Raw genomic sequence first — 25,887 nt, 5'->3', positions numbered from 1 at the left:
TCAGACAAGAAGTAAAAAAGAAAAAGGCATGAGGGGATCAGATAAGAAGTAAAGAAGAGAAGGTATGAGGCGGTCAGACAAGAAGAAAAGGTATGACGGGTTCAGACAAGAAGAAAAGGTATGAGGGGGTCAGACAAGAAGTAAAGAAGAGAATGTATGAGGGGGTCAGACTAGAAGTAAACAAGAGAAGGTATGAGTGGGTCAGACAAGAAGTAAAGAAAAATAGGCATAAGGGAGTCATTTAATAAGTAAAGAAGAAAGGTATAAGGGGGTCACACAAGAAGTAAAAATGAAAACAGTATGAGGGGATCAGACAAGAAGTAAAGAAGAGAAGGTATGAGGGGGTCGGACAAGTAGAAAAGGTATGAGTGGGTCAGACAAGAAGAAAAGGTATGAGGGTTTCAAACAAGAAGAAAAGGTATGAGGGGATCAGACAAGAAGTAAAGAAGAGAAGGTATGAGGGGGTCAGACAAGAAAAAAAGAGAAGGTATGAGGGGGTCAGACAAGAAGAAAAGAAGAGAAGGTATGAGGGGGCCAGACAAGAAGTAAAGAAGAGTAGGTATGAGGGGGTCAGACAAGAAGTAAAGAAGAGAAGGTATGAGGGGATCAGACAAGAAGAAAAGAAGAGAAGTTATGAGGGGGTCAGACAAGAAGTAAAGAAGAGAAGGTATGAAAGGGTCAGACAAGAAGTAAAGAAGAGAAGATATGAGGGTGACAGACAAGAAATAAAGAAGAGAAGGTATGAGGGGGACAGACAAGAAGTAAAGAGAGAATAGGCATGAAGGGGCAAGACAAGAAGTAAAGAAAAATAGGCATAAGTGGGTCAGTTAAGAAGTAAAGAAGAAAGGTATAAGGGGGTCAGACAAGAAGTAAAAAAGAAAAAGGTATGAGGGTATCAGACTTGAAGTAAGAAGAGAAGGTATGAGGGGGTCAGACAAGAAGAAAAGAAGAGAAGGTATGAGGGTGTCAGACAAGAAGTAAAGAAGAGAAGGTATGAAGGGGTCAGACAAGAAGTAAAGAAGAGAAGGCAAGAGGGGGTCAGACAAGAAGAAAAGAAGAGAAGGTATGAGGGAGTCAGACAAGAAGTAAAGAAGAGAAGGTATGAGGGGGTCGGACAAGTAGAAAAGGTATGAGTGGGTCAGACAAGAAGAAAAGGTATGAGGGTTTCAAACAAGAAGAAAAGGTATGAGGGGATCAGACAAGAAGTAAAGAAGAGAAGGTATGAGGGGGTCAGACAAGGAGAAAAAAAGAGAAGGTATGAGGGGGTCAGACAAGAAGAAAAGAAGAGAAGGTATGAGGGGGCCAGACAAGAAGTAAAGAAGAGTAGGTATGAGGGGGTCAGACAAGAAGTAAAGAAGAGAAGGTTTGAGGGGATCAGACAAGAAGAAAAGAAGAGAAGGTATGAGGGGGTCAGACTAGAAGTAAATAAGAGAAGGTATGAGGGGGTCAGACAAGAAGTAAAGAAAAGAAGGTATGAGGGGGTCAGAGAAGAAATAAAAAAGAGTAGGCATGAGGGGGTCAGACAAGAAGTAAAGAAGAGAAGGCATGAGGGAGTCAGACAAGATGTAAAGAAGAGAAGGCATGAGGGAGTCAGACAAGAAGTAAAGAAGAGAAGGTATAAGGGGGTCAGACATGAAGTAAAGAAGAGTAGGTATGAGGGGATCAGACAAGAAGAAAAGAAGAGAAGGTATGAGGGGGTCAGACTAGAAGTAAATAAGAGAAGGTATGAGGGGGTCAGACAAGAAGTAAAGAAAAGAAGGTATGAGGGGGTCAGAGAAGAAATAAAAAAGAGTAGGCATGAGGGGGTCAGACAAGAAGTAAAGAAGAGAAGGCATGAGGGAGTCAGACAAGATGTAAAGAAGAGAAGGCATGAGGGAGTCAGACAAGAAGTAAAGAAGAGAAGGTATAAGGGGGTCAGACATGAAGTAAAGAAGAGAAGGGATGAGGGGGTCAGACAAGAAGTAACGAAGAGAAGGTATGAGGGGGTCAGACAAGAACTAAAGAAGAGAAGGTATGAGGGGGTCAGTTAAGAAGTAAAAAAAGAGTAGGTATAAGGGGGTCAGACAAGATGTAAAGAAGAGAAGGTATGAGGGGTTCAGACAAGAAGTAAAGAAGAGAAGGTATGAGAGGGGTCAGTTAAGAAGTAAAGAAGAAAAGGTATAAGGGGGTCAGACAAGAAGTAAAGAAGAGAAGGTATGAGGGGGTCAGACTAGAAGTAAATAAGAGAAGGTATGAGGGGGTCAGACAAGAAGTAAAGAAGAGAAGGTATGAGGGGGCCAGAGAAGAAATAAAAAAGAGAAGGTATGAGGGGGTCAGACTAGAAGAAAAGGTATGAGGGGGTCACACAAGAAGAAAAGAAGAGAAGGTATGAGGGGGTCAAACAAGAAGTAAAAAAGAGAAGGCATGAGGGGGTCAGACAAGAAGTAAAGAAGAGAAGGCATGAGGGAGTCACACAAGAAGTAAAGAAGAGAAGGCATGAGGGAGTCAGACAAGAAGTAAAGAAGAGAAGGTATAAGGGGGTCAGACATGAAGTAAAGAAGTGAAGGTATGAGGGGATCAGACAAGAAGTAACGAAGAGAAGGTATGAGGGGGTCAGACAAGAACTAAAGAAGAGATGGTATGAGGGGGTCAGTTAAGAAGTAAAAAAAGAGTAGGTATGTGGGGGTCAGACAAGATGTAAAGAAGAGAAGGTATGAGGGGTTCAGACAAGAAGTAAAGAAGAGAAGGTATGAGGGGGTCAGTTAAGAAGTAAAGAAGAAAAGGTATAAGGGGGTCAGACAAGAAGTAAAGAAGAGAAGGTATGAGGGGGTCAGACTAGAAGTAAATAAGAGAAGGTATGAGGGGGTCAGACAAGAAGTAAAGAAGAGAAGGTATGAGGGGGCCAGAGTAGAAATAAAAAAGAGAAGGTATGAGGGGGTCAGACTAGAAGAAAAGGTATGAGGGGGTCACACAAGAAGAAAAGAAGAGAAGGTATGAGGGGGTCAAACAAGAAGTAAAAAAGAGAAGGCATGAGGGGGTCAGACAAGAAGTAAAGAAGAGAAGGCTTGAGGGAGTCACACAAGAAGTAAAGAAGAGAAGGCATGAGGGAGTCAGACAAGAAGTAAAGAAGAGAAGGTATAAGGGGGTCAGACATGAAGTAAAGAAGAGAAGGTATGAGGGGGTCAGACAAGAAGTATGGAAGAGAAGGTATGAGGGGGTCAGACAAGAAGTAAAGAAGAGAAGGTATGATGGGGTCAGTTAAGAAGTAAAAAAGAGTAGGTATGAGGGGGTCAGACAAGAAGTAAAGAAGAGAAGGCATGAGGGGGTCAGACAAGAAGAAAAGAAGAGAAGGTATGAGGGAGTCAGACAAGAAGTAAAGAAGAGAAGGTATGAGGGGGTCGGACAAGTAGGAAAGGTATGAGTGGGTCAGACAAGAAGAAAAGGTATGAGGGTTTCAAACAAGAAGAAAAGGTATGAGGGGATCAGACAAGAAGTAAAGAAGAGAAGGTATGAGGGGGTCAGACAAGAAGAAAAAAAGAGAAAGTATGAGGGGGTCAGACAAGAAGAAAAGAAGAGAAGGTATGAGGGGGCCAGACAAGAAGTAAAGAAGAGTAGGTATGAGGGGATCAGACAAGAAGAAAAGAAGAGAAGGTATGAGGGGGTCAGACTAGAACTAAATAAGAGAAAGTATGAGGGGGTCAGACAAGAAGTAAAGAAAAGAAGGTATGAGGGGGTCAGAGAAGAAATAAAAAAGAGTAGGCATGAGGGGGTCAGACAAGAAGTAAAGAAGAGAAGGCATGAGGGAGTCAGACAAGAAGTAAAGAAGAGAAGGCATGAGGGAGTCAGACAAGAAGTAAAGAAGAGAAGGTATAAGGGGGTCAGACATGAAGTAAAAAAGAGAAGGTATGAGGGGGTCAGACAAGAAGTATCGAAGAGAAGGTATGAGGGGGTCAGACAAGAACTAAAGAAGAGAAGGTATGAGGGGGTCAGTTAAGAAGTAAAAAAAGAGTAGGTATGAGGGGGTCAGACAAGATGTAAAGAAGAGAAGGTATGAGGGGTTCAGACAAGAAGTAAAGAAGAGAAGGTATGAGGGGGTCAGTTAAGAAATAAAGAAGAAAAGGTATAAGGGGTCAGACAAGAAGTAAAGAAGAGAAGGTATGAGGGGTTCAGACTAGAAGTAAATAAGAGAAGGTATGAGGGGTTCAGACAAGAAGTAAAGAAGAGAAGGTATGAGGGGGCCAGAGAAGAAATAAAAAAGAGAAGGTATGAGGGGGTCAGACTAGAATAAAAGGTATGAGGGGGTCACACAAGAAGAAAAGAAGAGAAGGTATGAGGGGGTCAAACAAGAAGTAAAAAAGAGAAGGCATGACGGGGTCAGACAAGAAGTAAAGAAGAGAAGGCATGAGAGAGTCACACAAGAAGTAAAGAAGAGAAGGCATGAGGGAGTCAGACAAGAAGTAAAGAAGAGAAGGTACAAGGGGGTCATACATGAAGTAAAGAAGAGAAGGTATGAGGGGGTCAGACAAGAAGTATGGAAGAGAAGGTATGAGGGGGTCAGACAAGAAGTAAAGAAGAGAAGGTATGAGGGGGTCAGACAAGAAGTAAAGAAGAGAAGGTATGAGGGGGTCAGTTAAGAAGTAAAGAAGAAAAGGTATAAGGGGGTCAGACAAGAAGTAAAAGAGAAAAAGGCATGAGGGGATCAGACAAGAAGTAAAGAAGAGAAGGTGTGAGGGGGTCAGACAAGAAGAAAAGGTATGAGGGGGTCAGACAAGAAAAAAAGGTATGAGGGGTTCAGACAAGAAGAAAAGGTATGAGGTGGTCAGACAAGAAGTAAAGAAGAGAAGGTATGAGGGGGTCAGACAAGAAAAAAAGGTATGAGGGGTTCAGACAAGAAGAAAAGGCATGAGGTGGTCAGACAAGAAGTAAAGAAGAGAAGGTATGAGGGGGTCAGACAAGAAGTAAAGAAGAGAAGGTATGAGGGGGTCAGACAAGAAGTAAAGAGAGAATAGGCATGAAGGGGCCAGACAAGAAGTAATGAAAAATAGGCATAAGGGAGTCATTTAATAAGTAAAGAAGAAAGGTATAAGGGGGTCACACAAGAAGTAAAAAAGAAAACAGTATGAGGGGATCAGACAAGAATTAAAGAAGAGAAGGTATGAGGGGGTCAGACAAGAAGTAAAAAAGAGAAGGTATGAGGGGGTCAGACTAGAAGTAAATAAGAGAAGGTATGAGGGGGTCAGACAAGAAGTAAAGAAGAGAAGGTATGAGGGGGCCAGAGTAGAAATAAAAAAGAGAAGGTATGAGGGGGTCAGACTAGAAGAAAAGGTATGAGGGGGTCACACAAGAAGAAAAGAAGAGAAGGTATGAGGGGGTCAAACAAGAAGTAAAAAAGAGAAGGCATGAGGGGGTCAGACAAGAAGTAAAGAAGAGTAGGCTTGAGGGAGTCACACAAGAAGTAAAGAAGAGAAGGCATGAGAGAGTCAGTCAAGAAGTAAAGAAGAGAAGGTATAAGGGGGTCAGACATGAAGTAAAGAAGAGAAGGTATGAGGGGGTCAGACAAGAAGTATGGAAGAGAAGGTATGAAGGGGTCAGACAAGAAGTAAAGAAGAGAAGGTATGATGGGGTCAGTTAAGAAGTAAAAAAGAGTAGGTATGAGGGGGTCAGACAAGAAGTAAAGAAGAGAAGGCATGAGGGGGTCAGACAAGAAGAAAAGAAGAGAAGGTATGAGGGAGTCAGACAAGAAGTAAAGAAGAGAAGGTATGAGGGGGTCGGACAAGTAGAAAAGGTATGAGTGGATCTGACAAGAAGAAAAGGTATGAGGGTTTCAAACAAGAAGAAAAGGTATGAGGGATCAGACAAGAAGTAAAGAAGAGAAGGTATGAGGGGGTCAGACAAGAAGAAAAAAAGAGAAGGTATGAGGGGGTCAGACAAGAAGAAAAGAAGAGAAGGTATGAGGGGGCCAGACAAGAAGTAAAGAAGAGTAGGTATGAGGGGGTCAGACAAGAAGTAAAGAAGAGAAGGTATGAGGGGATCAGACAAGAAGAAAAGAAGAGAAGGTATGAGGGGGTCAGACTAGAAGTAAATAAGAGAAGGTATGAGGGGGTCAGACAAGAAGTAAAGAAAAGAAGGTATGAGGGGGTCAGAGAAGAAATAAAAAAGAGTAGGCATGAGGGGTTCAGACAAGAAGTAAAGAAGAGAAGGCATGAGGGAGTCAGACAAGAAGTAAAGAAGAGAAGGCATGAGGGAGTCAGACAAGAAGTAAAGAAGAGAAGGTATAAGGGGGTCAGACATGAAGTAAAGAAGAGAAGGTATGAGGGGGTCAGACAAGAAGTATCGAAGAGAAGGTATGAGGGGGTCAGACAAGAAGAAAAAAAGAGAAAGTATGAGGGGGTCAGACAAGAAGAAAAGAAGAGAAGGTATGAGGGGGCCAGACAAGAAGTAAAGAAGAGTAGGTATGAGGGGATCAGACAAGAAGAAAAGAAGAGAAGGTATGAGGGGGTCAGACTAGAAGTAAATAAGAGAAAGTATGAGGGGGTCAGACAAGAAGTAAAGAAAAGAAGGTATGAGGGGGTCAGAGAAGAAATAAAAAAGAGTAGGCATGAGGGGGTCAGACAAGAAGTAAAGAAGAGAAGGCATGAGGGAGTCAGACAAGAAGTAAAGAAGAGAAGGCATGAGGGAGTCAGACAAGAAGTAAAGAAGAGAAGGTATAAGGGGGTCAGACATGAAGTAAAAAAGAGAAGGTATGAGGGGGTCAGACAAGAAGTATCGAAGAGAAGGTATGAGGGGGTCAGACAAGAACTAAAGAAGAGAAGGTATGAGGGGGTCAGTTAAGAAGTAAAAAAAGAGTAGGTATGAGGGGGTCAGACAAGATGTAAAGAAGAGAAGGTATGAGGGGTTCAGACAAGAAGTAAAGAAGAGAAGGTATGAGGGGGTCAGTTAAGAAATAAAGAAGAAAAGGTATAAGGGGTCAGACAAGAAGTAAAGAAGAGAAGGTATGAGGGGTTCAGACTAGAAGTAAATAAGAGAAGGTATGAGGGGTTCAGACAAGAAGTAAAGAAGAGAAGGTATGAGGGGGCCAGAGAAGAAATAAAAAAGAGAAGGTATGAGGGGGTCAGACTAGAATAAAAGGTATGAGGGGGTCACACAAGAAGAAAAGAAGAGAAGGTATGAGGGGGTCAAACAAGAAGTAAAAAAGAGAAGGCATGACGGGGTCAGACAAGAAGTAAAGAAGAGAAGGCATGAGAGAGTCACACAAGAAGTAAAGAAGAGAAGGCATGAGGGAGTCAGACAAGAAGTAAAGAAGAGAAGGTACAAGGGGGTCATACATGAAGTAAAGAAGAGAAGGTATGAGGGGGTCAGACAAGAAGTATGGAAGAGAAGGTATGAGGGGGTCAGACAAGAAGTAAAGAAGAGAAGGTATGAGGGGGTCAGACAAGAAGTAAAGAAGAGAAGGTATGAGGGGGTCAGTTAAGAAGTAAAGAAGAAAAGGTATAAGGGGGTCAGACAAGAAGTAAAAGAGAAAAAGGCATGAGGGGATCAGACAAGAAGTAAAGAAGAGAAGGTGTGAGGGGGTCAGACAAGAAGAAAAGGTATGAGGGGGTCAGACAAGAAAAAAAGGTATGAGGGGTTCAGACAAGAAGAAAAGGTATGAGGTGGTCAGACAAGAAGTAAAGAAGAGAAGGTATGAGGGGGTCAGACAAGAAAAAAAGGTATGAGGGGTTCAGACAAGAAGAAAAGGCATGAGGTGGTCAGACAAGAAGTAAAGAAGAGAAGGTATGAGGGGGTCAGACAAGAAGTAAAGAAGAGAAGGTATGAGGGGGTCAGACAAGAAGTAAAGAGAGAATAGGCATGAAGGGGCCAGACAAGAAGTAATGAAAAATAGGCATAAGGGAGTCATTTAATAAGTAAAGAAGAAAGGTATAAGGGGGTCACACAAGAAGTAAAAAAGAAAACAGTATGAGGGGATCAGACAAGAATTAAAGAAGAGAAGGTATGAGGGGGTCAGACAAGAAGTAAAAAAGAGAAGGTATGAGGGGGTCAGACTAGAAGTAAATAAGAGAAGGTATGAGGGGGTCAGACAAGAAGTAAAGAAGAGAAGGTATGAGGGGGCCAGAGTAGAAATAAAAAAGAGAAGGTATGAGGGGGTCAGACTAGAAGAAAAGGTATGAGGGGGTCACACAAGAAGAAAAGAAGAGAAGGTATGAGGGGGTCAAACAAGAAGTAAAAAAGAGAAGGCATGAGGGGGTCAGACAAGAAGTAAAGAAGAGTAGGCTTGAGGGAGTCACACAAGAAGTAAAGAAGAGAAGGCATGAGAGAGTCAGTCAAGAAGTAAAGAAGAGAAGGTATAAGGGGGTCAGACATGAAGTAAAGAAGAGAAGGTATGAGGGGGTCAGACAAGAAGTATGGAAGAGAAGGTATGAAGGGGTCAGACAAGAAGTAAAGAAGAGAAGGTATGATGGGGTCAGTTAAGAAGTAAAAAAGAGTAGGTATGAGGGGGTCAGACAAGAAGTAAAGAAGAGAAGGCATGAGGGGGTCAGACAAGAAGAAAAGAAGAGAAGGTATGAGGGAGTCAGACAAGAAGTAAAGAAGAGAAGGTATGAGGGGGTCGGACAAGTAGAAAAGGTATGAGTGGATCTGACAAGAAGAAAAGGTATGAGGGTTTCAAACAAGAAGAAAAGGTATGAGGGATCAGACAAGAAGTAAAGAAGAGAAGGTATGAGGGGGTCAGACAAGAAGAAAAAAAGAGAAGGTATGAGGGGGTCAGACAAGAAGAAAAGAAGAGAAGGTATGAGGGGGCCAGACAAGAAGTAAAGAAGAGTAGGTATGAGGGGGTCAGACAAGAAGTAAAGAAGAGAAGGTATGAGGGGATCAGACAAGAAGAAAAGAAGAGAAGGTATGAGGGGGTCAGACTAGAAGTAAATAAGAGAAGGTATGAGGGGGTCAGACAAGAAGTAAAGAAAAGAAGGTATGAGGGGGTCAGAGAAGAAATAAAAAAGAGTAGGCATGAGGGGTTCAGACAAGAAGTAAAGAAGAGAAGGCATGAGGGAGTCAGACAAGAAGTAAAGAAGAGAAGGCATGAGGGAGTCAGACAAGAAGTAAAGAAGAGAAGGTATAAGGGGGTCAGACATGAAGTAAAGAAGAGAAGGTATGAGGGGGTCAGACAAGAAGTATCGAAGAGAAGGTATGAGGGGGTCAGACAAGAACTAAAGAAGAGAAGGTATGAGGGGGTCAGTTAAGAAGTAAAAAAAGAGTAGGTATGAGGGGGTCAGACAAGATATAAAGAAGAGAAGGTATGAGGGGTTCAGACAAGAAGTAAAGAAGAGAAGGTATGAGGTGGTCAGTTAAGAAGTAAAGAAGAAAAGGTATAAGGGGGTCAGACAAGAAGTAAAGAAGAGAAGGTATGAGGGGGTCAGACTAGAAGTAAATAAGAGAAGGTATGAGGGGGTCAGACAAGAAGTAAAGAAGAGAAGGTATGAGGGGGCCAGAGAAGAAAAAAAAAAGAGAAGGTATGAGGGGGTCAGACTAGAAGAAAAGGTATGAGGGGGTCACACAAGAAGAAAAGAAGAGAAGGTATGAGGGGGTCAAACAAGAAGTAAAAAAGAGAAGGCATGAGGGGGTCAGACAAGAAGTAAAGAAGAGAAGGCATGAGGGAGTCACACAAGAAGTAAAGAAGAGAAGGCATGAGGGAGTCAGACAAGAAGTAAAGAAGAGAAGGTATAAGGGGGTCAGACATGAAGTAAAGAAGAGAAGGTATGAGGGGGTCAGACAAGAAGTATGGAAGAGAAGGTATGAGGGGGTCAGACAAGAAGTAAAGAAGAGAAGGTATGATGGGGTCAGTTAAGAAGTAAAAAAGAGTAGGTATGAGGGGGTCAGACAAGAAGTAAAGAAGAGAAAGTATGAGGGGGTCAGACAAGAAGTAAAGAAGAGAAGGTATGAGGGGGTCAGTTAAGAAGTAAAGAAGAAAAGGTATAAGGGGGTCAGACAAGAAGTAAAAGAGAAAAAGGCATGAGGGGATCAGACAAGAAGTAAAGAAGAGAAGGTGTGAGGGGGTCAGACAAGAAGAAAAGGTATGAGGGGGTCAGACAAGAAAAAAAGGTATGAGGGGTTCAGACAAGAAGAAAAGGTATGAGGTGGTCAGACAAGAAGTAAAGAAGAGAAGGTATGAGGGGGTCAGACAAGAAAAAAAGGTATGAGGGGTTCAGACAAGAAGAAAAGGTATGAGGTGGTCAGACAAGAAGTAAAGAAGAGAAGGTCTGAGGGGGTCAGACAAGAAGTAAAGAAGAGAAGGTATGAGGGGGTCAGACAAGAAGTAAAGAGAGAATAGGCATGAAGGGGCCAGACAAGAAGTAAAGAAAAATAGGCATAAGGGAGTCATTTAATAAGTAAAGAAGAAAGGTATAAGGGGGTCACACAAGAAGTAAAAAAGAAAACAGTATGAGGGGATCAGACAAGAATTAAAGAAGAGAAGGTATGAGGGGGTCAGACAAGAAGTAAAGAAGAGAAGATATGAGGGGGTCAGACAAGAAATAAAGAAGAGAAGGTATAAGGGGGACAGACAAGAAGTAAAGAGAGAATAGGCATGAAGGGGCAAGACAAGAAGTAAAGAAAAATAGGCATAAGTGAGTCAGTTAAGAAGTAAAGAAGAAAGGTATAAGGGGGTCAGACAAGAAGAAAAAAAGAAAAAGGTATGAGGGTATCATACAAGAAGTAAAGAAGAGAAGGTATGAGGGGGTCAGACAAGAAGAAAAGAGGAGAAGGTATGAGGGGGTCAGACAATAAGTAAAGAAGAGAAGGTATGAAGGGGTCAGACAAGAAGTAAAGAAGAGAAGGCATGAGGGTGTCAGAGAAGAAGTAAAGAAGAGAAGGTATGAAGGGGTCAGACAAGAAGTAAAGAAGAGAAGGTATGAGGGGGCCAGAGAAGAAATAAAAAAGAGAAGGTATAAGGGGGTCAGACTAGAAGAAAAGGTATGAGGGGGGTACACAAGAAGTAAAGAAGAGAAGGTATGATGGTGTCAAACAAGAAGTAAAGAAAAGAAGGCATGAGGGGGTCAGACAAGAAGTAAAGAAGAGCAGGCATGAGGGAGTCAGAGTAGAACTATAGAAGAGAAGGCATGAGGGAGTCAGACAAGAAGTAAAGAAGAGAAGGTATAAGGGGGTCAGACATGAAGTAAAGAAGAGAAGGTATGAGGGGGTCAGACAAGAAGTAAGGAAGAGAAGGTGTGAGTGGGTCAGACAAGAAGTAAAGAAGAGAAGGTATGAGGGGGTTAGTTAAGAAGTAAAAAAGAGTAGGTATGAGGGGATCAGACACGAAGTAAAGAAGAGAAGGTATGAGGGGGTCAGACAAGAAGTAAAGAAGAGAAGGTATGAGGGGGTCAGTTAAGAAGTAAAGAAGAAAAGGTATAAGGGGTCAGACAAGAAGTAAAAAAGAAAAAGGCATGAGGGGATCAGATAAGAAGTAAAGAAGAGAAGGTATGAGGCGGTCAGACAAGAAGAAAAGGTATGAGGGGGTCAGACAAGAAGAAAAGGTATGAGGGGTTCAGACAAGAAGAAAAGGTATGAGGGGGTCAGACAAGAAGTAAAGAAGAGAATGTATGAGGGGGTCAGACTAGAAGTAAACAAGAGAAGGTATGAGGGGGTCAGACAAGAAGTAAAGAAAAATAGGCATAAGGGAGTCATTTAATAAGTAAAGAAGAAAGGTATAAGGGGGTCACACAAGAAGTAAAAATGAAAACAGTATGAGGGGATCAGACAAGAAGTAAAGAAGAGAAGGTATGAGGGGGTCGGACAAGTAGAAAAGGTATGAGTGGGTCAGACAAGAAGAAAAGGTATGAGGGTTTCAAACAAGAAGAAAAGGTATGAGGGGATCAGACAAAAAGTAAAGAAGAGAAGGTATGAGGGGGTCAGACAAGAAGAAAAAAAGAGAAGGTATGAGGGGTCAGACAAGAAGAAAAGAAGAGAAGGTATGAGGGGGCCAGACAAGAAGTAAAGAAGAGTAGGTATGAGGGGGTCAGACAAGAAGTAAAGAAGAGAAGGTATGAGGGGATCAGACAAGAAGAAAAGAAGAGAAGGTATGAGGGGGTCAGACAAGAAGTAAAGAAGAGAAGGTATGAAAGGGTCAGACAAGAAGTAAAGAAGAGAAGATATGAGGGTGTCAGACAAGAAATAAAGAAGAGAAGGTATGAGGGGGACAGACAAGAAGTAAAGAGAGAATAGGCATGAAGGGGCAAGACAAGAAGTAAAGAAAAATAGGCATAAGTGGGTCAGTTAAGAAGTAAAGAAGAAAGGTATAAGGGGGTCAGACAAGAAGTAAAAAAGAAAAAGGTATGAGGGTATCAGACTTGAAGTAAGAAGAGAAGGTATGAGGGGGTCAGACAAGAAGAAAAGAAGAGAAGGTATGAGGGTGTCAGAGAAGAAGTAAAGAAGAGAAGGCATGAGGGGGTCAGACAAGAAGAAAAGAAGAGAAGGTATGAGGGAGTCAGACAAGAAGTAAAGAAGAGAAGGTATGAGGGGGTCGGACAAGTAGAAAAGGTATGAGTGGGTCAGACAAGAAGAAAAGGTATGAGGGTTTCAAACAAGAAGAAAAGGTATGAGGGGATCAGACAAGAAGTAAAGAAGAGAAGGTATGAGGGGGTCAGACAAGGAGAAAAAAAGAGAAGGTATGAGGGGGTCAGACAAGAAGAAAAGAAGAGAAGGTATGAGGGGGCCAGACAAGAAGAAAAGAAGAGTAGGTATGAGGGGGTCAGACAAGAAGTAAAGAAGAGAAGGTATGAGGGGATCAGACAAGAAGAAAAGAAGAGAAGGTATGAGGGGGTCAGACTAGAAGTAAATAAGAGAAGGTATGAGGGGGTCAGAGAAGAAATAAAAAAGAGTAGGCATGAGGGGGTCAGACAAGAAGTAAAGAAGAGAAGGCATGAGGGAGTCAGACAAGATGTAAAGAAGAGAAGGCATGAGGGAGTCAGACAAGAAGTAAAGAAGAGAAGATATAAGGGGGTCAGACATGAAGTAAAGAAGAGAAGGGATGAGGGGGTCAGACAAGAAGTAACGAAGAGAAGGTATGAGGGGGTCAGACAAGAACTAAAGAAGAGAAGGTATGAGGGGGTCAGTTAAGAAGTAAAAAAAGAGTAGGTATGAGGGGGTCAGACAAGATGTAAAGAAGAGAAGGTATGAGGGGTTCAGACAAGAAGTAAAGAAGAGAAGGTATGAGAGGGGTCAGTTAAGAAGTAAAGAAGAAAAGGTATAAGGGGGTCAGACAAGAAGTAAATAAGAGAAGGTATGAGGGGGTCAGACTAGAAGTAAATAAGAGAAGGTATGAGGTGGTCAGACAAGAAGTAAAGAAGAGAAGGTATGAGGGGGCCAGAGAAGAAATAAAAAAGAGAAGGTATGAGGGGGTCAGACTAGAAGAAAAGGTATGAGGGGGTCACACAAGAAGAAAAGAAGAGAAGGTATGAGGGGGTCAAACAAGAAGTAAAAAGAGAAGTCATGAGGGGGTCAGACAAGAAGTAAAGAAGAGAAGGCATGAGGGAGTCACACAAGAAGTAAAGAAGAGAAGGCATGAGGGAGTCAGACAAGAAGTAAAGTAGAGAAGGTATAAGGGGGTCAGACATGAAGTAAAGAAGTGAAGGTATGAGGGGATCAGACAAGAAGTATCGAAGAGAAGGTATGAGGGGGTCAGACAAGAACTAAAGAAGAGATGGTATGAGGGGGTCAGTTAAGAAGTAAAAAAAGAGTAGGTATGAGGGGGTCAGACAAGATGTAAAGAAGAGAAGGTATGAGGGGTTCAGACAAGAAGTAAAGAAGAGAAGGTATGAGGGGGTCAGTTAAGAAGTAAAGAAGAAAAGGTATAAGGGGGTCAGACAAGAAGTAAAGAAGAGAAGGTATGAGGGGGTCAGACTAGAAGTAAATAAGAGAAGGTATGAGGGGGTCAGACAAGAAGTAAAGAAGAGAAGGTATGAGGGGGCCAGAGTAAAAATAAAAAAGAGAAGGTATGAGGGGGTCAGACTAGAAGAAAAGGTATGAGGGGGTCACACAAGAAGAAAAGAAGAGAAGGTATGAGGGGGTCAAACAAGAAGTAAAAAAGAGAAGGCATGAGGGGGTCAGACAAGAAGTAAAGAAGAGAAGGCTTGAGGGAGTCACACAAGAAGTAAAGAAGAGAAGGCATGAGGGAGTCAGACAAGAAGTAAAGAAGAGAAGGTATAAGGGGGTCAGACATGAAGTAAAGAAGAGAAGGTATGAGGGGGTCAGACAAGAAGTATGGAAGAGAAGTTATGAGGGGGTCAGACTAGAAGTAAAGAAGAGAAGGTATGATGGGGTCAGTTAAGAAGTAAAAAAGAGTAGGTATGAGGGGGTCAGACAAGAAGTAAAGAAGAGAAGGCATGAGGGGGTCAGACAAGAAGAAAAGAAGAGAAGGTATGAGGGAGTCAGACAAGAAGTAAAGAAGAGAAGGTATGAGGGGGTCGGACAAGTAGAAAAGGTATGAGTGGGTCAGACAAGAAGAAAAGGTATGAGGGTTTCAAACAAGAAGAAAAGGTATGAGGGGATCAGACAAGAAGTAAAGAAGAGAAGGTATGAGGGGGTCAGACAAGAAGAAAAAAAGAGAAGGTATGAGGGGGTCAGACAAGAAGAAAAGAAGAGAAGGTATGAGGGGGCCAGACAAGAAATAAAGAAGAGTAGGTATGAGGGGGTCAGACAAGAAGTAAAGAAGAGAAGGTATGAGGGGATCAGACAAGAAGAAAAGAAGAGAAGGTATGAGGGGGTCAGACTAGAAGTAAATAAGAGAAAGTATGAGGGGGTCAGACAAGAAGTAAAGAAAAGAAGGTATGAAGGGGTCAGAGAAGAAATAAAAAAGAGTAGGCATGAGGGGGTCAGACAAGAAGTAAAGAAGAGAAGGCATGAGGGAGTCAGACAAGAAGTAAAGAAGAGAAGGCATGAGGGGGTCAGACAAGAAGAAAAGAAGAGAAGGTATGAGGGAGTCAGACATGAAGTAAAAAAGAGAAGGTATGAGGGGGTCGGACAAGTAGAAAAGGTATGAGTGGGTAAGACAAGAAGAAAAGGTATGAGGGTTTCAAACAAGAAGAAAAGGTATGAGGGGATCAGACAAGAAGTAAAGAAGAGAAGGTATGAGGGGGTCAGACAAGAAGAAAAAAAGAGAAGGTATGAGGGGGTCAGACAAGAAGAAAAGAAGAGAAGGTATGAGGGGGCCAGACAAGAAATAAAGAAGAGTAGGTATGAGGGGGTCAGACAAGAAGTAAAGAAGAGAAGGTATGAGGGGATCAGACAAGAAGAAAAGAAGAGAAGGTATGAGGGGGTCAGACTAGAAGTAAATAAGAGAAAGTATGAGGGGGTCAGACAAGAAGTAAAGAAAAGAAGGTATGAGGGGGTCAGAGAAGAAATAAAAAAGAGTAGGCATGAGGGGGTCAGACAAGAAGTAAAGAAGAGAAGGCATGAGGGAGTCAGACAAGAAGTAAAGAAGAGAAGGCATGAGGGAGTCAGACAAGAAGTAAAGAAGAGAAGGTATAAGGGGGTCAGACATGAAGTAAAAAAGAGAAGGTATGAGGGGGTCAGACAAGAAGTATCGAAGAGAAGGTATGAGGGGGTCAGACAAGAACTAAAGAAGAGAAGGTATGAGGGGGTCAGTTAAGAAGTAAAAAAAGAGTAGGTATGAGGGGGTCAGACAAGATGTAAAGAAGAGAAGGTATGAGGGCTTCAGACAATAAGTAAAGAAGAGAAGGTATGAGGGGGTCAGTTAAGAAGTAAAGAAGAAAAGGTATAAGGTGGTCAGACAAGAAGTAAAGAAGAGAAGGTATGAGGGGTTCAGACTAGAAGTAAATAAGAGAAGGTATGAGGGGGTCAGACAAGAAGTAAAGAAGAGAAGGTATGAGGGGGCCAGAGAAGAAATAAAAAAGAGAAGGTATGAGGGGGTCAGACTAGAAGAAAAGGTATGAGGGGGTCACACAAGAAGAAAAGAAGAGAAGGTATGAGGGGGTCAAACAAGAAGTAAAAAAGAGAAGGCATGAGGGGGTCAGACAAGAAGTAAAGAAGAGAAGGCATGAGAGAGTCACACAAGAAGTAAAGAAGAGAAGGCATGAGAGAGTCACACAAGAAGTAAAGAAGAGAAGGCATGAGGGGGTCAGACAAGAAGTAAAGAAGAGAAGGTATAAGGGGGTCAGACATGAAGTAAAGAAGAGAAGGTATGAGGGGGTCAGACAAGAAGTATGGAAGAGAAGGTATGAGGGGGTCAGACAAGAAGTAAAGAAGAGAAGGTATGAAGGGGTCAGACAAGAAGTAAAGAAGAGAAGGTATGAGGGGGTCAGTTAAGAATTAAAGAAGAAAAGGTATAAGGGGGTCAGACAAGAAGTAAAAGAGAAAAAGGCATGAGGGGATCAGACAAGAAGTAAAGAAGAGAAGGTGTGAGGGGGTCAGACAAGAAGAAAAGGTATGAGGGGTCAGACAAGAAAAAAAGGTATGAGGGGTTCAGACAAGAAGAAAAGGTATGAGGTGGTCAGACAAGAAGTAAAGAAGAGAAGGTATGAGGGGGTCAGACAAGAAAAAAAGGTATGAGGGGTTCAGACAAGAAGAAAAGGTATGAGGTGGTCAGACAAGAAGTAAAGAAGAGAAGGTATGAGGGGGTCAGACAAGAAGTAAAGAAGAGAAGGTATGAGGGGGTCAGACAAGAAGTAAAGAGAGAATAGGCATGAAGGGGCCAGACAAGAAGTAATGAAAAATAGGCATAAGGGAGTCATTTAATAAGTAAAGAAGAAAGGTATAAGGGGGTCACACAAGAAGTAAAAAAGAAAACAGTATGAGGGGATCAGACAAGAATTAAAGAAGAGAAGGTATGAGGGGGTCAGACAAGAAGTAAAGAAGAGAAGATATGATGGGGTCAGACAAGAAATAAAGAAGAGAAGGTATAAGGGGGACAGACAAGAAGTAAAGAGAGAATAGGCATGAAGGGGCAAGACAAGAAGTAAAGAAAAATAGGCATAAGTGGGTCAGTTAAGAAGTAAAGAAGAAAGGTATAAGGGGGTCAGACAAGAAGAAAAAAAGAAAAAGGTATGAGGGTATCATACAAGAAGTAAAGAAGAGAAGGTATGAGGGGGTCAGACAAGAAGAAAAGAAGAGAAGGTATGAGGGGGGCAGACAATAAGTAAAGAAGAGAAGGTATGAAGGGGTCAGACAAGAAGTAAAGAAGAGAAGGCATGAGGGGGTCAGAGAAGAAGTAAAGAAGAGAAGGTATGAAGGGGTCAGACAAGAAGTAAAGAAGAGAAGGTATGAGGGGGCCAGAGAAGAAATAAAAAAGAGAAGGTATAAGGGGGTCAGACTAGAAGAAAAGGTATGAGGGGGGTACACAAGAAGTAAAGAAGAGAAGGTATGATGGTGTCAAACAAGAAGTAAAGAAGAGAAGGCATGAGGGGGTCAGACAAGATGTAAAGAAGAGCTGGCATGAGGGAGTCAGACTAGAACTATAGAAGAGAAGGCATGAGGGAGTCAGACAAGAAGTAAAGAAGAGAAGGTATAAGGGGTCAGACATGAAGTAAAGAAGAGAAGGTATGAGGGGGTCAGACAAGAAGTAAGGAAGAGAAGGTGTGAGTGGGTCAGACAAGAAGTAAAGAAGAGAAGGTATGAGGGGGTTAGTTAAGAAGTAAAAAAGAGTAGGTATGAGGGGATCTGACACGAAGTAAAGAAGAGAAGGTATGAGGGGGTCAGACAAGAAGTAAAGAAGAGAAGGTATGAGGGGGTCAGACAATAAGTAAAGAAGAGAAGGTATGAAGGGGTCAGACAAGAAGTAAAGAAGAGAAGGCATGAGGGGGTCAGAGAAGAAGTAAAGAAGAGAAGGTATGAAGGGGTCAGACAAGAAGTAAAGAAGAGAAGGTATGAGGGGGCCAGAGAAGAAATAAAAAAGAGAAGGTATAAGGGGGTCAGACTAGAAGAAAAGGTATGAGGGGGGTACACAAGAAGTAAAGAAGAGAAGGCATGAGGGGGTCAGACAAGATGTAAATAAGAGCTGGCATGAGGGAGTCAGACTAGAACTATAGAAGAGAAGGCATGAGGGAGTCAGACAAGAAGAAAAAAAGAGAAGGTATGAGGGGGTCAGACAAGAAGAAAAGAAGAGAAGGTATGAGGGGGCCAGACAAGAAGTAAAGAAGAGTAGGTATGAGGGGGTCAGACAAGAAGTAAAGAAGAGAAGGTATGAGGGGATCAGACAAGAAGAAAAGAAGAGAAGGTATGAGGGGGTCAGACTAGAAGTAAATAAGAGAAAGTATGAGGGGGTCAGACAAGAAGTAAAGAAAAGAAGGTATGAGGGGGTCAGAGAAGAAATAAAAAAGAGTAGGCATGAGGGGGTCAGACAAGAAGTAAAGAAGAGAAGGCATGAGGGAGTCAGACAAGAAGTAAAGAAGAGAAAGCATGAGGGAGTCAGACAAGAAGTAAAGAAGAGAAGGTATAAGGGGGTCAGACATGAGGTAAAAAAGAGAAGGTATGAGGGGGTCAGACAAGAAGTATCGAAGAGAAGGTATGAGGGGGTCAGACAAGAACTAAAGAAGAGAAGGTATGAGGGGGTCAGTTAAGAAGTAAAAAAAGAGTAGGTATGAGGGGGTCAGACAAGATGTAAAGAAGAGAAGGGATGAGGGGTTCAGACAAGAAGTAAAGAAGAGAAGGAATGAGGGGGTCAGTTAAGAAGTAAAGAAGAAAAGGTATAAGGGGGTCAGACAAGAAGTAAAGAAGAGAAGGTATGAGGGGTTCAGACTAGAAGTAAATAAGAGAAGGTATGAGGGGGTCAGACAAGAAGTAAAGAAGAGAAGGTATGAGGGGGCCAGAGAAGAAATAAAAAAGAGAAGGTATGAGGGGGTCAGACTAGAAGAAAAGGTATGAGGGGGTCACACAAGAAGAAAAGAAGAGAAGGTATGAGGGGGTCAAACAAGAAGTAAAAAAGAGAAGGCATGAGGGGGTCAGACAAGAAGTAAAGAAGAGAAGGCATGAGAGAGTCACACAAGAAGTAAAGAAGAGAAGGCATGAGGGAGTCAGACAAGAAGTAAAGAAGAGAAGGTATAAGGGGGTCAGACATGAAGTAAAGAAGAGTAGGTATGAGGGGGTCAGACAAGAAGTATGGAAGAGAAGGTATGAGGGGGTCAGACAAGAAGTAAAGAAGAGAAGGTATGAGGGGGTCAGACAAGAAGTAAAGAAGAGAAGGTATGAGGGGGTCAGTTAAGAAGTAAAGAAGAAAAGGTATAAGGGGGTCAGACAAGAAGTAAAAGAGAAAAAGGCATGAGGGGATCAGACAAGAAGTAAAGAAGAGAAGGTGTGAGGGGGTCAGACAAGAAGAAAAGGTATGAGGGGGTCAGACAAGAAAAAAAGGTATGAGGGGTTCAGACAAGAAGAAAAGGTATGAGGTGGTCAGACAAGAAGTAAAGAAGAGAAGGTATGAGGGGGTCAGACAAGAAAAAAAGGTATGAGGGGTTCAGACAAGAAGAAAAGGTATGAGGTGGTCAGACAAGAAGTAAAGAAGAGAAGGTATGAGGGGGTCAGACAAGAAGTAAAGAAGAGAAGGAATGAGGGGGTCAGACAAGAAGTAAAGAGAGAATAGGCATGAAGGGGCCAGACAAGAAGTAATGAAAAATAGGCATAAGGGAGTCATTTAATAAGTAAAGAAGAGAAGGTATGAGGGGGTCAGTTAAGAAGTAAAGAAGAAAAGGTATAAGGGGGTCAGACAAGAAGTAAAAAAGAAAAAGGCATGAGGGGATCAGATAAGAAGTAAAGAAGAGAAGGTATGAGGCGGTCAGACAAGAAGAAAAGGTATGAGGGCGTCAGACAAGAAGAAAAGGTATGAGGGGTTCAGACAAGAAGAAAAGGTATGAGGGGGTCAGACAAGAAGTAAAGAAGAGAATGTATGAGGGGGTCAGACAAGAAGTAAAGAAGAGAAGGTATGAGGGGATCAGACAAGAAGTAAAGAAAAATAGGCATAAGGGAGTCATTTAATAAGTAAAGAAGAAAGGTATAAAGGGGTCACACAAGAAGTAAAAAAGAAAACAGTATGAGGGGATCAGACAAGAAGTAAAGAAGAGAAGGTATGAGGGGGTCGGACAAGTAGAAAAGGTATGAGTGGGTCAGACAAGAAGAAAAGGTATGAGGGTTTCAAACAAAAAGAAAAGGTATGAGGGGATCAGACAAGATGTAAAGAAGAGAAGGTATGAGGGGTTCAGACAAGAAGTAAAGAAGAGAAGGTATGAGGGGGTCAGTTAAGAAGTAAAGAAGAAAAGGTATAAGGGGGTCAGACAAGAAGTAAAGAAGAGAAGGTATGAGGGGGTCAGACTAGAAGTAAATAAGAGAAGGTATGAGGGGGTCAGACAAGAAGTAAAGAAGAGAAGGTATGAGGGGGCCAGAGAAGAAATAAAAAAGAGAAGGTATGAGGGGGTCAGACTAGAAGAAAAGGTATGAGGGGGTCACACAAGAAGAAAAGAAGAGAAGGTATGAGGGGGTCAAACAAGAAGTAAAAAAGAGAAGGCATGAGGGGGTCAGACAAGAAGTAAAGAAGAGAAGGCATGAGAGAGTCACACAAGAAGTAAAGAAGAGAAGGCATGAGGGATTCAGACAAGAAGTAAAGAAGAGAAGGTATAAGGGGGTCAGACATGAAGTAAAGAAGAGAAGGTATGAGGGGTTCAGACAAGAAGTATGGAAGAGAAGGTATGAGGGGGTCAGACAAGAAGTAAAGAAGAGAAGGTATGATGGGGTCAGTTAAGAAGTAAAAAAGAGTAGGTATGAGGGGGTCAGACAAGAAGTAAAGAAGAGAAGGTATGAGGGGGTCAGACAAGAAGTAAAGAAGAGAAGGTATGAGGGGGTCAGTTAAGAAGTAAAGAAGAAAAGGTATAAGGGGGTCAGACAAGAAGTAAAAGAGAAAAAGGCATGAGGGGATCAGACAAGAAGTAAAGAAGAGAAGGTGTGAGGGGGTCAGACAAGAAGAAAAGGTATGAGGGGTTCAGACAAGAAGAAAAGGTATGAGGTGGTCAGACAAGAAGTAAAGAAGAGAAGGTATGAGGGGGTCAGACAAGAAAAAAAGGTATGAGGGGTTCAGACAAGAAGAAAAGGTATGAGGTGGTCAGACAAAAAGAAAAGAAGAGAAGGTATGAGGGGGTCAGACAAGAAGTAAAGAAGAGAAGGTATGAGGGGGTCAGACAAGAAGTAAAGAGAGAATAGGCATGAAGGGGCCAGACAAGAAGTAAAGAAAAATAGGCATAAGGGAGTCATTTAATAAGTAAAGAAGAAAGGTATAATAGGGTCACACAAGAAGTAAAAAAAGAAAACAGTATGAGGGGATCAGACAAGAATTAAAGAAGGGAAGGTATGAGGGGGTCAGACAAGAAGTAAAGAAGAGAAGATATGAGGTGGTCAGACAAGAAATAAAGAACAGAAGGTATGAGAGGCTCAGACAAGAAGAAAAGGTATGAGGCGGTCAGGCAAGAAATAAAGAAGATAAGGAATGAGGTGGTCAGACAAGAAGTAAAGTAGAAAAGGTATGAGGGGGTCAGACAAGATGCAAAGAATAGAAGGTATGAGTGGGGTCAGACAAGAAGTAAAGAAGACAAGGCATGACGGGGTCAGACAAGAAGTAAAGAAGAGAAGGCATGAGTGAGTCAGACAAGAAGTAAAGAAGAGAAGGTATGAGGGGGTCAATTAAGAAGTAAAGAAGAGAAGGTATGAGGGGGTCAGACAAGAAGTAAAGAAGAGGAGGTATGAGGCGGTCAGAAAAGAAGTAACAAAGAGACGGTATGAGGGGGTCTGACAAGAAGAAAAGGTATAAGGGGTTCAGACAAGAAGAAAAGGTATGAGGGGGTCAGACAAGAAGTAAAGAAGAGAAGGTATGAGGGGGTCAGACAAGAAGTAAAGAAGAGAAGGTATGAGGGGGTCAGTTAAGAAGTAAAGAAGAGAAGATATGAGGGGGTCAGAGCAGAAGTAAAGAAGAGAAGGTATGAGGGGGCCAGAAAAGAAGTAAAGAAGAGAAGGTATGAGGGGGTCAGACAAGAAGTAATGTAGAGAAGGTATGAGGAGGTCAGACAAGAAGTAAAGAAGAGAAGGTATGAGGAGGTCAGACAAGAAGTAAAGAAGAGAAGGTATGGGTGGGTCAGACATGAAGTAAAGAAGAGAAGGAATGAGGTGGTGAGACAAGAAGTAAAGAAGAGAAGGCATGAGGGGGTCAGACAAGAAGTAAAGAAGAGAAGGCATGAGGGAGTCAGACAAGAAGTAAAGAAGAGAAGGTATGAGGGAGTCAGACAAGAAGTAAAGAAGAGAAGGTATAAGGGGGTCAGACAAGAAGTAAAGAAGAGAAGGCATGAGGGGGTCAGACAATAATTAAAGAAGAGAAGTTATGAGGGGGTCAGACAAGAAGTAAAGAAGAGAATTTATGAGGGGGTCAGTTAAGAAGTAAAAAAGGGAAGATATGAGTGGGTCAGACAAGAAGTAAAGAAGAAAAGGCATGAGGGGGTCAGACAAGAAGTAAAGAAGGTATTAGGGGGTCAGTTAAGAAGTAAAGAAGAAAAGGTATAAGGGGGTCAGACAAGAAGTAAAAAAGAAAAAGGTATGAGGGGATCAGACAAGAAGTAAAGAATAGAAGGTATGAGGCGGTCAGTTAAGAAGTAAAGAAGAAAAGGTATTAAGGGGTCAGACAAGAAGTAAAAAAGAAAAAGGTATGAGGGGATCAGACAAGAAGTAAAGAAAATAAGGTATGAGGGGGTCAGACAAGAAAAAAAGGTATGAGGGGGTGAGACAAGAAGAAAAGGTATGATGGGTTCAGACAAGAAGAAAAGATATGAGGGGGTCAGACAAGAAGTAAAGAAGAGAAGGTATGAGGGGTTCAGACAAGAAGTAAAGAAGAGAAGGTATGAGGGGGTCAGACAAGAAGTAAAGAGAGAATAGACATGAAGGGGCCAGACAAGATGTAAAGAAAAATAGGCATAAGGGGGTCATTTAATAAGTAAAGAAGAAAGGTATAAGGGGGTCAGACAAGAAGTAAAAAAGAAAACGGTATGAGGGGATCAGACAAGAAGTAAAGAAAAGAAGGTATGAGGGGGTCAGACAAGAAGAAAAGGTATGAGTGGGTCAGACAAGAAGAAAAGGTATGAGGGTTTCAGACAAGAAGAAAAGGTATGAGGGGATCAGACAAGAAGTAAAGAAGAGAAGGTATGAGGGGGTCAGACAAGAAGAAAAAAAGAGAAGGTATGAGGGGGGACAGACAAGAAGTAAAGAAGAGAAGGTATGAGGGGGTCAGACAAGAAGTAAAGAAGAGTAGGTATGAGGGGGTCAGACAAGAAGTAAATAAGAGAAGGTATGAGGGGGTCAGACTAGAAGTAAAAAAGAAAAGGTATGAGGGGGTCAGACAAGAGGTAAAGAAGAGAAGGTATGAGGGGGTCAGAGAAGAAATAAAAAAGAGAAGTATGAGGGGGTCAGACTAGAAGAAAAGGTATGAGGGGGTCATACAAGAAGTAAAGAAGAGAAGGTACTGTATGAGGGGATCAGACAAGAAGTAAAGAAAAGAAGGTATGAGGGGATCAGACAAGAATTAAAGAAGAGAAGGTATGAGGGGGTCAGACAAGAAGTAAAGAAGAGATGATATGAGGGGGTCAGACAAGAAATAAAGAAGAGAAGGTATGAGGGGGACAGACAAGAAGTAAAGAGAGAATAGGCATGAAGGGGCAAGACAAGAAGTAAAGAAAAATAGGCATAAGTGGGTCAGTTAAGAAGTAAAGAAGAAAGGTATAAGGGGGTCAGACAAGAAGAAAAAAAGAAAAAGGTATGAGGGTATCATACAAGAAGTAAAGAAGAGAAGGTATGAGGGGGTCAGACAAGAAGAATAGAAGAGAAGGTATGAGGGGGTCAGACAAGAAGTAAAGAAGAGAAGGTATGAAGGGGTCAGACAAGAAGTAAAGAAGAGAAGGTATGGGTGGGTCAGACATGAAGTAAAGAAGAGAAGGAATGAGGTGGTGAGACAAGAAGTAAAGAAGAGAAGGCATGAGGGAGTCAGACAAGAAGTAAAGAAGAGAAGGTATGAGGGAGTCAGACAAGAAGTAAAGAAGAGAAGGTATAAGGGGGTCAGACAAGAAGTAAAGAAGAGAAGGCATGAGGGGGTCAGACAAGAAGTAAAGAAGAGAAGGTATGAGGGGGTCAGACAAGAAGTAAAGAGAAGTTATGAGGGGGTCAGTTAAGAAGTAAAAAAGAGAAGGTATGAGTGGGTCAGACAAGAAGTAAAGAAGAAAAGGCATGAGGGGGTCAGACAAGAAGTAAAGAAGGTATTAGGGGGCCAGACAAGAAGTAAAGAAGAGAAGGCATGAGGGGGTCAGACATGAAGTAAAGAAGAGAACGTATTAAGGGGTCAGACAATAAGTAAAGAAGAGAAGGCATGAGGGGGTCAGACAAGAAGTAAAGAAGAGATGGTATGAGGGAGTCAGACAAGAAGTAAAGAAGAGAAGGTATGAGGGGGTCAATTAAGAAGTAAAGAAGAGAAGGTATAAGGGGGTCAGACAAGAAGTAAAGAAGAGAAGGTATGAGAGGGTCAGACAAGAAGAAAAGGTATGAGGCGGTCAGGCAAGAAATAAAGAAGATAAGGTATGAGGGGGTCATACAAGAAGTAAAGAAGAAAAGGTATGAGGGGTCAGACAAGAAGCAAAGAAGAGAAGTTATGAGTGGGGTCAGACAAGAAGTAAAGAAGACAAGGCATGACGGGGTCAGACAAGAAGTAAAGAAGAGAAGGCATGAGGGAGTCAGACAAGAAGTAAAGAAGAGAAGTTATGAGGGGGTCAATTAAGAAGTAAAGAAGAGAAGGTATGAGGGGTTCAGACAAGAAGTAAAGAAGAGAAGGTAAGAGGCGGTCAGAAAAGAAGTAACAAAGAGACGGTATGAGGGGGTCTGACAATAAGAAAAGGTATGAGGGGTTCAGACAAGAAGAAAAGGTATGAGGGGGTCAGACAAGAAGTAAAGAAGAGATGGTATGAGGGGGTCAGACAAGAAGTAAAGAAGAGAAGGTATGAGGGGGTCAGTTAAGAAGTAAAGAAGAGAAGATATGAGGGGGTCAGAGCAGAAGTAAAGAAGAGAAGGTATGAGGGGGCCAGAAAAGAAGTAAAGAAGAGAAGGTATGAGGGGGTCAGACAAGAAGTAAAGTAGAGAAGGTATGAGGAGGTCAGACAAAAAGTAAAGAAGAGAAGGTATGAGGAGGTCAGACAAGAAGTAAAGAAGAGAAGGTATGGGTGGGTCAGACATGAAGTAAAGAAGAGAAGGAATGAGGTGGTGAGACAAGAAGTAAAGAAGAGAAGGCATGAGGGGGTCAGACAAGAAGTAAAGAAGAGAAGGCATGAGGGAGTCAGACAAGAAGTAAAGAAGAGAAGGTATGAGGGAGTCAGACAAGAAGTAAAGAAGAGAAGTTATGAGGGGGTCAGTTAAGAAGTAAAAAAGAGAAGGTATGAGTGGGTCAGACAAGAAGTAAAGAAGAAAAGGCATGAGTGGGTCAGACAAGAAGTAAAGAAGGTATTAGGGGGTCAGTTAAGAAGTAAAGAAGAAAAGGTATAAGGGGGTCAGACAAGAAGTAAAAAAGAAAAGGTATGAGGGGATCAGACAAGAAGTAAAGAATAGAAGTTATGAGGGGGTCAGTTAAAAAGTAAAGAAGAAAAGGTATTAAGGGGTCAGACAAGAAGTAAAAAAGAAAAAGGTATGAGGGGATCAGACAAGAAGTAAAGAAAATAAGGTATGAGGGGGTCAGACAAGAAGAAAAGGTATGAGGGGGTGAGACAAGAAGAAAAGGTATGATGGGTTCAGACAAGAAGAAAAGGTATGAGGGGGTCAGACAAGAAGTAGAGAAGAGAAGGTATGAGGGGTTCAGACAAGAAGTAAAGAAGAGAAGGTATAAGGGGGTCAGACAAGAATGAAGAGAGA

This window comes from Taudactylus pleione, unplaced genomic scaffold (genome assembly GCF_031769625.1).
Source record: "Taudactylus pleione unplaced genomic scaffold, aTauple2 ptg000671l, whole genome shotgun sequence".
Taxonomy (NCBI): domain Eukaryota; kingdom Metazoa; phylum Chordata; class Amphibia; order Anura; family Myobatrachidae; genus Taudactylus; species Taudactylus pleione.
The sequence above is the reverse complement of the archived record's forward strand: the minus strand, read 5'-3'. Positions refer to the sequence as shown.